This window comes from Callithrix jacchus, chromosome 8 (genome assembly GCF_049354715.1).
Source record: "Callithrix jacchus isolate 240 chromosome 8, calJac240_pri, whole genome shotgun sequence".
Classification (NCBI taxonomy): domain Eukaryota; kingdom Metazoa; phylum Chordata; class Mammalia; order Primates; family Cebidae; genus Callithrix; species Callithrix jacchus.
Genome location: NC_133509.1, coordinates 27013530 through 27027060, shown reverse-complemented (window position 1 = coordinate 27027060; position 13531 = coordinate 27013530). Strand labels below are relative to the sequence as shown.

The 13531-nt window shown below is 36.9% G+C and overlaps 1 pseudogene across 1 annotated transcript; it reads right to left on the bottom strand.

The window, feature by feature from the left end:
* Positions 1–475: 475 nt before the first annotated feature.
* LOC128928757 (ankyrin repeat domain-containing protein 18B-like) lies at positions 476–13202 on the bottom strand (annotated as a pseudogene). Its single transcript, XR_013520615.1, has 5 exons — positions 13013–13202; positions 12345–12709; positions 6350–6630; positions 5552–5763; positions 476–3552 (listed from the first exon to the last, which is right to left on the bottom strand). The product of XR_013520615.1 is annotated as an ankyrin repeat domain-containing protein 18B-like (transcript).
* Positions 13203–13531: the final 329 nt, after the last annotated feature.

Here is a 13531-nt window from a genome sequence, read left to right as displayed (position 1 = left end):
AACAATGAAAAGAAATGCCATTTGCTATTTATGCTTTATGTCTGAAATAAACCTATATTTGACTAATACATTTTGGCAGCATACTCCTCTTTCTTTAACAATTTGTGGTACACAGTCTGGCTCCATCTAAAATAAGTAAAAAAAAAAGTTTAACTTAAAGAAGAAACATTATCATCGGAATAAGATATCACTTACAAAATGTGGCCTTTAGTATTTATAATGAGTAGACATAACTTGAAGTTTGCTTAAATAGAAAAATAATTATATAAATAAAGTAAAATTTCTACTTATTTTTAGTTTAGATAATAGAATATATATGTATAATGCTGTTTAGATTCATCTGAGAAAAATACAGTTAATATTAGTCTATTGCATACATGTAATTTTAGAAAGATGGTGTTTTGTTAGCACAAAAGTTAAACAGTTATATTTTGCAATGAATGCATTACTTTAATTTTTTAGTAAAATGCTGTTCTTTATAAAAGTTTAATACTTTTTTTACATCAATAAATTTTTTCTTACAGAGAAATTTCTGTTTTCCACTTATAGTAAACTTTTTTATATTAAACGTTTCTTTTCACTTTTTTCTTATTCTCATTTGTGTTCTAAATTAAGATGTTACCTGTGTAGGTTTCTTCCAAAGGTATATTGAGGAATGTTCAAGTTTGGAGTACAATTGAACCCATCACACAGGCAGCTGTGTGTAGGATCCAAAAAGTAGTTTTTCAACCCTGACCCACTCTGTCCCTCCCCATTCTTATTTCCCAGTGCCTATTGTTTTCATGTTTATGATAATGTGCACCCAGCATATAGCTCCCACATATGAGTGAAACATCAGATATTTGATTTGTTTCTGCATTAGTTTGCTTAGGATAGTGGATTTCATCTCTATCCATGTTCTGCAAAGATATGATTTTGTTCTTTGTATGGCTACATGGTATTCCATGGTATATAAAATTTTCTGATTTACCTGAATTTTCAATCTACCTTAGATGTACCTGGGTTGACTCCATGTTTCTGCTATTATAAATAGTGCTGTGGTGAACATACATGTGCATGCATCTCTTTGTTACAATAATTTATTTTCCTTTAGGCATACCCCTAGTCTGGTAATAGGGTTGCTGTATCCAATGTTCATTCTTAGTTCCTAATTTCTAAACTGTTATTCATAGTAGCTGAACTAATTTACATTGCCACCAATAGTGTGTGCTTCCTTTTCTCCACAGCTTCCCCAGCATGTGTTTTTTGTTTTGTTTTGTTTTGTTTTTGACTTTTATACAAAAATCTTTCAGACTGGTGTGGGATGGTGTCTCATTGATGTTTTGTTTGGCATTTCTCTGATAATTAGCAATGATTAGCATTTGTTAATATGTTTGTTGGCCACTTATAGGTGTTTTTTTGAGAAATGTCCATTCATGTAATTTGTCCATTTTTAATGAAGTTATTTATTTTGTGCTTGTTGATTTGTTTAGGTTGTTTATGGTTTCTGGATAATAGGTCTTTTCTTTGTGCATAGTTTGTGAGTATTTCTTTCTGTTTCTTAGGCTGTCTGTTTAACCCCTTGACAGTTTCTCATGCTGTGCAGAAGCTCTTCAGCTTAATTAGATCACACTTGTCAACTTTTGTTATCCTTGCAATTGCGTTTGAGGACTTAGCCATAAATTAATTCACAAGTGTGATGTCCAGAATAGTATTTCCTAAGTTTTATTCTAGGATTTTTGTAGTCACTGGATATACTGTTATGCAAGAAAAGCACAAAGCTTTTTTTTTTAAGATGGACTCTCCCTTTGTCACCCAGGTTGTAGTGCAGTGGTGTGATCTCGGTGGCTCACTGCAACCTCTGTCTCCTAGGGTTCAAGTGATTCTCCTGCCTCAGCCTCCCAAGTATCTGGCATTACATGTGCCTGCCACCATGCTCAGCTAATTTTTATATTTTTATTAATCAATGAGAGCTTGTTATCTTGCTCAGGTTGTCCTTGAACTCATAGCCTCACCTCCTCAAGTGCCACAACAACTGACCAGAGCCACTGTGGCTCCCTGATTTTCATATTTTCAGTAGAGATGAGGTTTTATCATGTTGGTCAGGCTGGTCTCAAACTCCTGACCTTAGGAGATTTGCCCACCTCGGCCTCACAAAATGCTGGAATTATATGCGTGAGTCCCTGTGCCTGGCCAAGCATAAAGCTTTTAACATAAAAATGAAAATGAACGTTATAGTTTTATTTAATTTATAAAATGCACTTATTTTGGATCCTATTAAATAATAAACATCTATGTGTGGTTAAGTGTTTTAATACCAATCATTCACGTGTGATTATGGGTGGAAAGAGTTGAGATGGTGCAATGAAACTTTAAAAGTGATATGAGCTGGGTGCAGTGGCTCCCACCTGTAAGCCCAGCACTTTGGGAGGCCGGGGCTGGCAGATCACAAGGTCAGGAGTTTGAGACCAGCCTGGCTGATATGGTAAAATTCTGTCTCTAGTAAAAATACAAAAATTAGCCAGGCATGGTGACAGGCGCCTGTAGTCTCATCTACTCAGGAGGCTGAGGCAGAAGAATTACTTGAACCCAGGAGGCAGAGGTTTCAGAGAGCTGAGATTGCACCATTGCACTCCAGCCTGGGGACAGAGTGAGGCTCTGTCTCAGAAAAGAAAAAAAGCATTATGAACCACAGCCAAACTGCAATCAACTAGAGAGTAAGCCAAAGCATCTCAATGTATACCTTCAGTTATTAGGCAATAACATGCAATTTCTAAAACCTAACTTAAATGCAGCTTTTAAAGAAATTTTAAATATGTCAGTTCATTCACATTTATTGAATAAAGTTAATAAATAAGTATCTCTTGAAAATGACAGCTACAGGGAATTAAAATATGTCAAGTTCCCATTTTCTTTCTGTGTTAACATGGCTAATTCACATGCATAAATCAACAGAAAAACTCAGTATTTTACCACACTAAAAATAAGAATTATATTAAAGAAATGAAACCCAAAAGAAAGGTAATATAACTAACCTCAGTCAAGTCATTCTTGCAATTATTTCAAGCCTGTGGGTCTGAAGTAGGAATTCTTTTTTTTTGTTTGTTTTTTTGAGATGGAGTTTTGCTCGTTACCCAGGCTGGAGTGCAATAGCATAATCTCAGCTCACCACAACCTCCGCCTCCTGGGTTCAGGCAATTCTCCTGCCTCAGCCTCCTGAGTAGCTGGGATTATAGGCACACACCACTGTGCCCAGCTAATTTATTGTATTTTTAGTAGAGACAGGGTTTCACCATGTTGACCAGGATGGACTTGATCTCTTGACCTGGTGATCCACACACCTCGGCCTCCCAAAGTGCTGGGATTACAGGCATGAGCCACCACGCCTGGCCTGAAGTAGGAATTCTTATGGGTGTTTCAGGAATATATTTTCTGTTTCATCCTATACTATTAAGATTTTCAACATAAGATGACTCTGGGTCTGGCCTCGTAGGAAGAGTGCCGAGACAAGATTTCATTTTCTCTTTCTCCATAAGGAGCTTGGTGCTGAACACTGCTATTTTCTTCTTCAATCTGGAAAGAAAGCAAAGACAAATGCTCAGTATTTCCTTTTTTCTTTAATAATTTAGAATGACTTACATTTCTTTTTAAAGTTGACCTGAGAGTAAATCAAATTACCTACTAATGTTTTAACACTGAAGATGTGTGAGAGCATACCTTTTGTAAACAATTTTAATTTAATAATTGTTCTAAAGAAGTACGTGTTTCTAAGGTGTTTCTGCTGAACAAGCAGTGCAAACAAAGTAGACAGTGAAGAGAAATGGCTGTCAGTGATGTTCGGCTCATGCTGCCTTCTAAAATCGCTCTCCTTGTTAGATGCTAAAGATTCCATTAGAAATACTTGTATTTAAAGGGTAACTATCTGGGAAAGTGGATATGTTAATTTGCTTAACTATAAGAACCAATTCACTATAAACAATTATATCAAAACATCATGCTCTACTCCTTAAATAATGAAATAATGTGATTAAGAAAACTAACACGAACAAACAAAAAAGCTAGAAATACTTGTAAAACAGTTTCAGGTTTCACTCTTGTACATTTCGCCCGTTATCTGGGAACAATGAAGCATTTGGCACTGAGGTATATTTCAGAGCAACAACTCCTAGGGGAGAACTAGATGACTGGATTGCTGATCAAAAAGAACTAAAGCATTTCTGGAGTCAATTAGCCCCTAACACTGTGACCAAGGTACTGTACCTGGGGGCTTGTTCTTTCTGCCTTCCACACATACCTTCAGGCTGAACAAGTTGTTATTTTTCAACCACTTTGTGAATTACACTTTTTTTCATTCCTGTAATAATTATTCCTTATTTCACAAGATTGTTTTTCTGTAACATCATGAAAATGTTACACAAATATCTGTCCTGAGGCACCCTCTAGTAATAATACTGGAAATCACAATCAAAAACAGTCCACTGCCTCAGTGCCACTTTGGGTTTAGGTTGTCATCTACCAAAAAATAAGTTACGCTCATTAGTATTTCTATTTAGGGAAATTCTGAAAAGTAATTCTATAACAAGATCACTTTATTAATGACAAAGCTTCAAAAATACTTAGTGAGAAAAACTAATAGATCAGGTTAACTACATGAGACATTTCAGGGGAAAAAAGGCATACAAAAACAAAGAAAGGAAAGAAACTATCCTTGACTAAGATTTTAAAGGTAAGATTATTTACTAACACTATTTTTCAAAATTACATTATGCAATTAGCATTCATTTTCTACTAATCTCCTAAAGTCACCTCACTAAAAATTATGCTTTCAAAACAAATTAATAAGCTTAATCCTGTAAGGCTGGTTGCCTTGCCGGGAGTAATGAAACATTCATTACTCTCTGGGCCTGATAACTGCGTCATCACCCAAGCTCATTATCTGGCTTTGCTACATGGCTTCCCCCGCACCAACCGCTGCATACCATACCCAAGTCCTCACTCTGCAGTAAATTATAAATCCAATCTCTAGCCCACTGTTTAAAAAAACCCTGCAGAAAAATTTTTAAAGAAGCCCCACCATACCCTGCTCGGCAACAGCCTGCCCTGTGCACCCCAGCAAGCCTGCATACCCAAAGTCCTGCCCACCTACCAATGGCAGCTAGTTTCATGTACTTCCTACTTTAACTCCATTCACTTCCATCTCAACAGCCAATAGAAATGCCTTCTCTTTGTTTCCTTAGTAGTCAATCAAAGTCCACTTACCCAAGGTCCCACCCACCTACCAATGGCAGCTAGTTTCATGTACTTTCTACTTTAACTCCATGTACTTCCTGCTCCTTGACAGCCAATAGAAATGCCTTCTCTTTGTTTCCCCAATACCCAATAAATTGCCTGCCCTCCCCATAAAACCCCATGGCCTGCACAGCCGGGCGCGGCTTCTCTGGTCCCCCCTTTGGACCACTGAATCTCGCCTGGGAGCTGAATAAATTAACTTCTCACTTTCTTATACTTGCCTTAGTTTTCTAGGCAATAAATCTTACAAATTAATCTTCTGTGAGTGTATGTTTTGACTTACTTTATGTATTTTTTTGACATGGAATTGTTAGCTTTTCATGTTATTGCAAAAACTTCCTTATATTCTTCTAATTCAGTTGTAACCTCTTCATAAGCAGTTTTTATTTTGAAGAGTTTCCATCCCGCATCTTTAGCCGTGAGTTCCATCTCATTTTGTGAAGCTGTATCCTCCTATTTTAGCTGCTCGAATTGTTTTTCATAATCTGCTTGTTTCTAAAACAAATGAAAAGAATACATTTTTAAAACAAGTGTAACATAATTACCATATATTTGTTGCTTTTTGAGTCAGTGATTCAAAGAGTAATTTTGAAGATGTTAAAAATGAGGCTGAAGCTTAAAATATTTGTCAGCAATATCAACAAAACTAATAACTGAATCCAGATAAGTATAATTTATGAAAATTTGAAATTTTTATTAGCTTAGTATTAATGCAATCTGGTCATATTGAAAGTAATAGAATCCATTTATAATTTTGAAAATTGAACAATGAACAATGTAGCTTAAGAACAATTCAAAAGTACCACATAATTTCTAAATCACGATTTTCACTTATGCCAACTGATCTTAATAATCAAATCACTCTATAGTGAGAATCGTTATTCTGAAAGATTAATTTTGTTATGATAATAACAGAAATTTAAATATTTTATAAAACGGCATTTGTTTTCTCAGAACTCTACAAAGCAAATTGCTATAAGAGAGGAAGAGAAAACATAATATATACATTTCCAAAATATAATTTGCAGTGAAATAAATGAAAGCACAATATGGATAAACTTACTTGATTTAAAAAACTAACCAGTAAATGGATTTCTTCTAATTTTTCTATTGCTTGCATCGCTTTTTCATCCAGCTCCAATTTATATTCTTGTACTTTACCAACTTCTACCATATTTTTTCATATGTGTCTTAAGATTTAATGTTTATTTTTCCAACATCTTTTTATCCTCCTCATGTTTTTCACGTTTCTTTTGTACTTTTTTTCATAGATAATAACTCCTGTTGAATAACTTGATTTTCCTTATTCGAATTGATACATTTTGAAGATACAGCTTTCTTCTCTGCTATAAGATCATTAAGCTGCATGAATAAAATAATAAAGCTTAATAATGAAGTAGGCTGAGAATAATCAAAAATAAAACCAATAGCAAATTTTAAATACATTTACTTGCAATAAAATGTTATCTATAATGTAGTAGATTCTCCAAATGTGAATACTTAAATTCTGCAAATTTCAAAAACAAAGTTAAAGCAACTTTGAGTCACAAAATTATACTCTTTACTAACATCATCTTTATGACAGAACTTTTGCAATTGAACTTACTTTGATTTTTCAGATAATTTATTTTTGTTCCTCCTTAAATGGCACTAAGTTATCTCTTAGTAAAGAGTGTTGCCTAGGTGCAGTAGCCCAGCCTGTAATCCCAGCATTTTGGGAGATCAAGGTGGGTGGATTGCCTGAGTTCTGGAGTTCGAGACTAGCCTGGCCAACAGGGCAAAACCTTTTTAAAATACAAAAAAATTAGCCAGGCATGCCCATGTGTGCCTGTAGTCCCAGCTCCTCAGGAGGCTGAGGCAGAAGAATTGCTTCAATACAGGAGGCAAACATTGCAGTGAGCTGAGATTGCATCACTGCATTCTACTTGGGCAACAGAGCAAGATACTGTCTCCAAAAAATAAAATAAAGTAAAATAAAAACCTGGGCATGGTGGCTCACATGTGTAATTGCAGCACTTTGAAATGCCAAAGTGCGAGGATCACCTGAGGTCAGGAGTTCTAGACCAGCCAGACCCATATGGTGAAATGTCATCTCTGCTAAAATATGTGTCTAACTCCTCTCCCTCATCATTATTTCTCATAACTTGTCCACGAAAATGTTTCAGAGCTATCATATTGAGTTATTTAGGCCAACATCAATAAATGGCTCTCAGAATAAGACTTTGAAAATAATATAATACTCTATACTAGGCATGGTGGCTTGTGCCTATAATCTTAGCATTTTAGGAGGCTGTGGCAGAAAGATCACTTCAGGTCAAAAATTTGAGATCAGCCAGAGCCACATAGTGAGACCCCCATCTCTCCAAAGAAGTTAAAAAATAAATAGCCAAGCAGGGTGGCTCATGCCTGTAGACCCAGCTTGTTAAGTAAGAGACTGAGGCAAAAGCATGACTTGTACCCAAAGTTTAGGTCTTCAGTGAATTATGACCACATCAACACACTTCTACCTGGAAGACACACAAAAACCATATCTCAAACAAGCAAACACACACACACACACACACACAATAATGAATCCTGTAAATAAGGATTCTGATGCCATAAGCCTTTCCTTAAACTGCAAATGTTTCATGCCAATTTAAATTGCATTTTAAGAAATAATAATTCTTGGGGTAAAGGTCATAGAATAAAACACCCAGAAATAAATCCACATATTTACAGTAAACTGACTTTGGGCTAAGGTGCCAAAAACATACATTAGGGAAAGGACACACTTTTCAAATGAATGGCACTGGGAAAACTAAATTATAACTTCCTATTGTTCTGAAAAATTTTACCTGTCAAGAAACCCGAGTGGCACTCAGAGCATTGGAGGAACACAATTTATTATGCCAGTGGGCCCAGAAGTGTTCACACCCAAAAGTCTGGACCCTGGCTAAGAAAACTACATAGATTTTATAGGTGAAGGGGCAAGGAAAGTAACTCTGAACCTTAGACAATGCACGGTTTAGACAACATGAAAGTTTTCTTAAGGCTTTTCAGTTAGTAAGCAATAAATTGAGGCACAGAAGCAGAAAGAAGCAGTTACAAAAATAGGGTCAGTTTTAAAAATAGGGATGGTTGCTGGCAACGTGCTGACAAAATCCTGGGCAAAATTTCTACTTTACTATTTAACACCATGTAACAAAATAAACTCAGAATCAATTAAAGACTTAAATGGAAGGCTTTAAATAATCAAACTACTACACATAATCACAGGGGAAATGATTCAGGAAATTAGTCTGAACAAAGATTTTTATTGGTAAGACATCAAAAGCATAGGCAAAAAACAATTGATAGACAAGTGGTACTACATTGAGCTAAAGAGATTCTGCCCAGAAAACAACTGAGTGAAGAGAAAACTTGCAGAATGGGAGAAAATATTGTCAAGGTAGTCATCTAATAAGAAACTAATAATCAAAATATAGAAGAAACTCAAACACCCTGATGGAAAAAAATGATCTGAGTTCAAAATTGGGCAAAAGATCTGATTAGACATTTCTGTTTTTTTTTTAAAAAGCAGAAATACAAATGGCCAATAGATACATTTAAAGATGCTCAGTATCACAACCATCAAGGAACTACAAATCAAACCTGCAATAATCTTGCTCCAGGTCAAATAAATGGCTATCATTGAAAAGACAAAAAATAACAAATGCTGTTGATGGGAAGGTAAATTAGTACAGCTGCAATAGAAAACAACATGACGTTTTCTCAAAAAACTAATACTGGAACTGCCGAGGGATCCAGCAACTCCACTACTAAGTATTCAGGCAATAGAAAAGAAGAAATCAAAAGGATATCCGTACTCGCATGTTTATTGTAGCACTAGTCACAACAGCTAATGTATGGAATCAACCTACATGTCCATCAACAAATTGATGGACGAAAATTGTGGTATACATACATTCAGCATATACAGAAATAAAATCTGTTATTTGTGGCCAATAGACATCAACAAACTAAGAATTGATAATCTAAAAATAAACCTGCATGTTTACAGTCAATTGATTTTATACAAGGTTAACAAAAGAACAAAATGGGAATAGAATAGTCTTTTCAACAAATAGTGCTGGGACGACTGGGCATCCATACACAAAATAAATAAATTTGGACTCTCACCAAATAACCATATTTAAATATTAACCCAAAATAAAACAGTTAACCATAACTGCTAAAACTACAAGACCCTTAAAAGAAAACATTGGCATAAATCTTTGTGACTGCATTTGGCAGTAATTTCTTAGCTATGACATCAAAGGAAAAATGGATTCAATTGACTTGAAAATTGAAAACTTCTGTGCCTGAGAAGACAGTATCAAGAAGGTGAAAAGGCAAGCCACTGAGTAGAAGAAAAGACTCAAAAATCCTATATCTGACAAAGGACTTATTGCTGCGATATATAAAGAATGCTTGCAATTTATAAATAACAAGATAACCCAATTTTAAAAATGGGCAAAGATTTTGAATAGATATTTCTGCATAGAAGATATAAAGATGGATATAATTGTATTAATAAATGCTTAATGTAATTAGTCATTAGGAAAGTTTGAATCAAAACCACATGTGGTATCACTTCATATCACAGAATGAAATATTTCTTCAACAATAAAGATAAAATAAGTGTTAGCAAAAATATAAAGATATTAAAATACTTATACAATGCTGGTGGCAATGTAAAGTGGTGCAGCCTCTTTGGAAAACAAACTGGCAGCTCCTCAAAAGGGTAAGCATGAAATTACCATGTGACCCAGAAATTCCAGTCCCAAGTATATACTCAAGAAAAATACTAAGTATATACACAAGCACAAAATCTTATAAATGTTTACAGCAGTATTATTAATAAGAGCCAAAAAGTGGAAAGAACCCAAAGGTCCATCGCCTGATGAATGGATAAACAAGATGTCTGATGTATCCATACAATGGAATATTACTCAGCAATAAGAAGAAATTAAGTACTGATACTGATAGAAGCAGGAGACAGCAAAATGCCTAGGCAGATATGGCAGGGTCCCCGGAGACTCTCCAACCAGCCCTGTAAGTGTTTACACCAGATGTTTTGTGCCGATAAGGGAACCTGCACAGGGTCTTGCCTGGACATGCCCACAGTGAGCTGGAGGCTCACATACACTGTGGTAATGGGGTAGAGCCACCAGGAATTAACACCTTATGCAGGGGAGAAGCCTGGCCTCTTCAGCTCATGCGCAGGGGACCCGGTATTCAATTGTGAGGTGAAAACCTGTTTGCAAGAATCCTCTCTTTTCTGCGAGCCTTTTACTTAATTCCTCCCTCCCTTCAATGTGTCTGTGTGCCCTATTTTTCCTGATCATGAGAGAAGAACACAGATTTAGCTGAACTAAGGAGCAAAAGCCCTGCCTCAATACTTGCTACAACACAGATGCAGCATGAAAAATTATGCTAAGTGAAATATGCCAGTCACAGTAGACCACTTGCTTTTTATTTCAGAGGCTTATAGGAAAATCTATACAAAGATGGCAGGTGGTTCCCTAGGGCTGGGGGAGGAAGGGGAAACTAGGGAAGATGGCTAAATGATGTGGGGTTTCTTTTTAGGGTGACAAAAATGTTCTAAAATTGACTGTAATAATGATTGTATAACTCTCTGCAAATGCTAAAAGCCAATGAATTGTATATGTCAAATGAGTGAATTGTGTGGTGTGTTTATTATTTCTCAATAAACCTGTTAGCTCCCAAAATTTATTTGGTACTAGTGATCTGGAGACATGTACTGCTTGGTTTCAGATCACTGGCCAGCATTCAAGACTAAGAGAATCAACAGCATGTCCTTTTTATAGAAAAAAATATGATAATATGATATATGTTTTAAAAACTATCCTTTTCATTAGTATCAAGTTGGGAAAATTAAAGGAAAAATATCTTTCTTTCACTGCTTAAAGCACTAAGAGATTTATGTTGAGGAGTAAGACCATATTTTCTTTTGCCCCAATTTCTATCTAAAGGGTCTGTAAAATCACACCCTTCAAACTATAAAATCTTATCAGATGGGTATTATAATTACTATTTTTATTAGCATTCTTTTATTTTAGAAGTTCACACCTATAATTTCACAACAGTTGTGAAAATGATACTCAGAACTAGATATTTTGATAACACATAGCAGAAATCTCTGGTTAAAGATGGTCACTGCAAACTGAAATCAACATTCAATTCTGCCTTTTGTTTTTGTACAGAATCAATATAATTCTGATTCAGACAGATAATAAGTTACTATCTTAACCTTCACTCATAATCTTCACCACAAATGTAGGTCAGCACATACTTAAAAATTGTTAATGATCCAACACTGTCACATGTGACATGGCACACTTACACTTCATACTAAACAAGTTGACAGTTTAATAAGATCTGATCAGCATATGCACCTGAACCTTGTCTCTTCTCTCAGAGCACTGTACACAGATAGTTAAGAACTTTTGTACAATAAGAAATTCACAGGGATGAGGTCAGGCACGGTGGCTCACACCTATAATTCCAGCAATTTTGGAGGCTGAGGCAGGTGGATCACTTGAGGTCAGGAGTTCGAGACCAGCCTGGCCAACATAGTGAAACCCTGTCTCTACTGAAAATACAAAAATTAGCTGGTTGTGGCAGCACACACCTGTAGTCCCAGCTACTCAGGAGACTGGGGCAGAAGAGTCACTTAAACCGAGGAGGTGGAGGGTGCAGTGAGTCAAGATCGCATCACTGCATTTCAGCCTGGGCAACAAGCAAGACTCGGTCTCAATGACAACAAACAAGATATTCACAGGGATGTATTTAAATAGGTAAACAGCAGTGTAGAACTACATCCTTCCTAGTCAATGACACCTTTAGATCTTAAATAGGCTCAGAAATAACAAAGGGCTTATACTGACAACTGCACAAAAACGAGTAACTTGGCAGCACAAGGTAGGGATTTTATGTGTAGCAAGAGTATAAACTGTTCTACTTTCATACTCTGCTCATTGCTATATCCCTTCATGATTCCCTGAGATTCATGTGAAATGCCCATCTAATACTGCCTGGAGAAGGGTCTCCTCCTCCTCAGCTGCTTCATAATCCTTTATTAGTACTACTAACTGCAGTAAACTAGGGGTTGGGCCATCCTCTTGCAGATTAAGCTCTCTGCAAACTGTTCTGTGGACTGCCACAACAATGACTTGGTCTAGGAGGGCCTGATTCACAGCATCTCTCTCAATTGCTCCTTTCTGTACCAGCTTCTGTAACAAAGGCTCCAGTCTTAGTATGTAATTCAACAACTGTTTTTCCTCCTTCTGGTAAGTGGTTAGAAATTTGTCATGCAACTCTCTAGGACTATCTGTAACCCCAAATACCTGCTCAAGAGCCTGCAGGCATTCATCGACAGTAATTAAAAATTGCTTATCTTGAGAACATCAATAACATCAAGGCTCTCTAGCACTCGCCTTCTCTTCTCTGCATCTGACACCTCCCACACCTTTAACATCTGAGTAGTACAAAATAGCCAGGATTCAAATTCTTCTTCTTCCAGTTCTGGAGAATTACTGCCTGAGAATACACTCAGCTTTTTATAGTGGAAGTAACCACAAGGCGGGCTCAAGAGCCTCATTTAATGCCTGTGCCAACATAGGGGCCCACATTTCTGGGATCATGCCCTGCCCTAGGTCTAAAGAGCCATTTTCATATCTAAGAGCTCTGGTCAACTCACCCATTGTCATGCCCTCTTCCTCTAAAAATTCATTTAATCTGCTTAGAAAGTCATTATCTGGGTCGGTGGTCTTAAAGATCACTCTCCAGCAACCCACTTTTCCCGGGATCTCCTTAGGGACCAGTGCATGATTAGTCTCCGCAGCAAGCCCAACTAGGACTACTTTGCAGTTCTCATCCCTCCTGAACATTCTTCCAAGCAGTCTGTACTCCCCTAGGGGAGCTACACCAGCCTGCAGAGCCTCCTCGATTTCTACTACACCAGCTCTTGGGGATGCCGGCAATCCACAGTGCTTTCCGAGGGCTCATGTCCATCCCCCTGCACCAGTCTTCTAAAAGCCTCAAAGTCATGGTGCCCGAAATAATAGACTTAAGCTCTAAACATTCCAGACCACAAGCAGCCACCGCAATTCAAAGTAATCCTCCCTGGTACCCCAGAGAAATCTCATCAACGTGGCGAGGTCCAGCAGCCATGAACTAGTGCTCCGTGCTCGCGTCTGTGCGACCGCAGGCAAGGTGC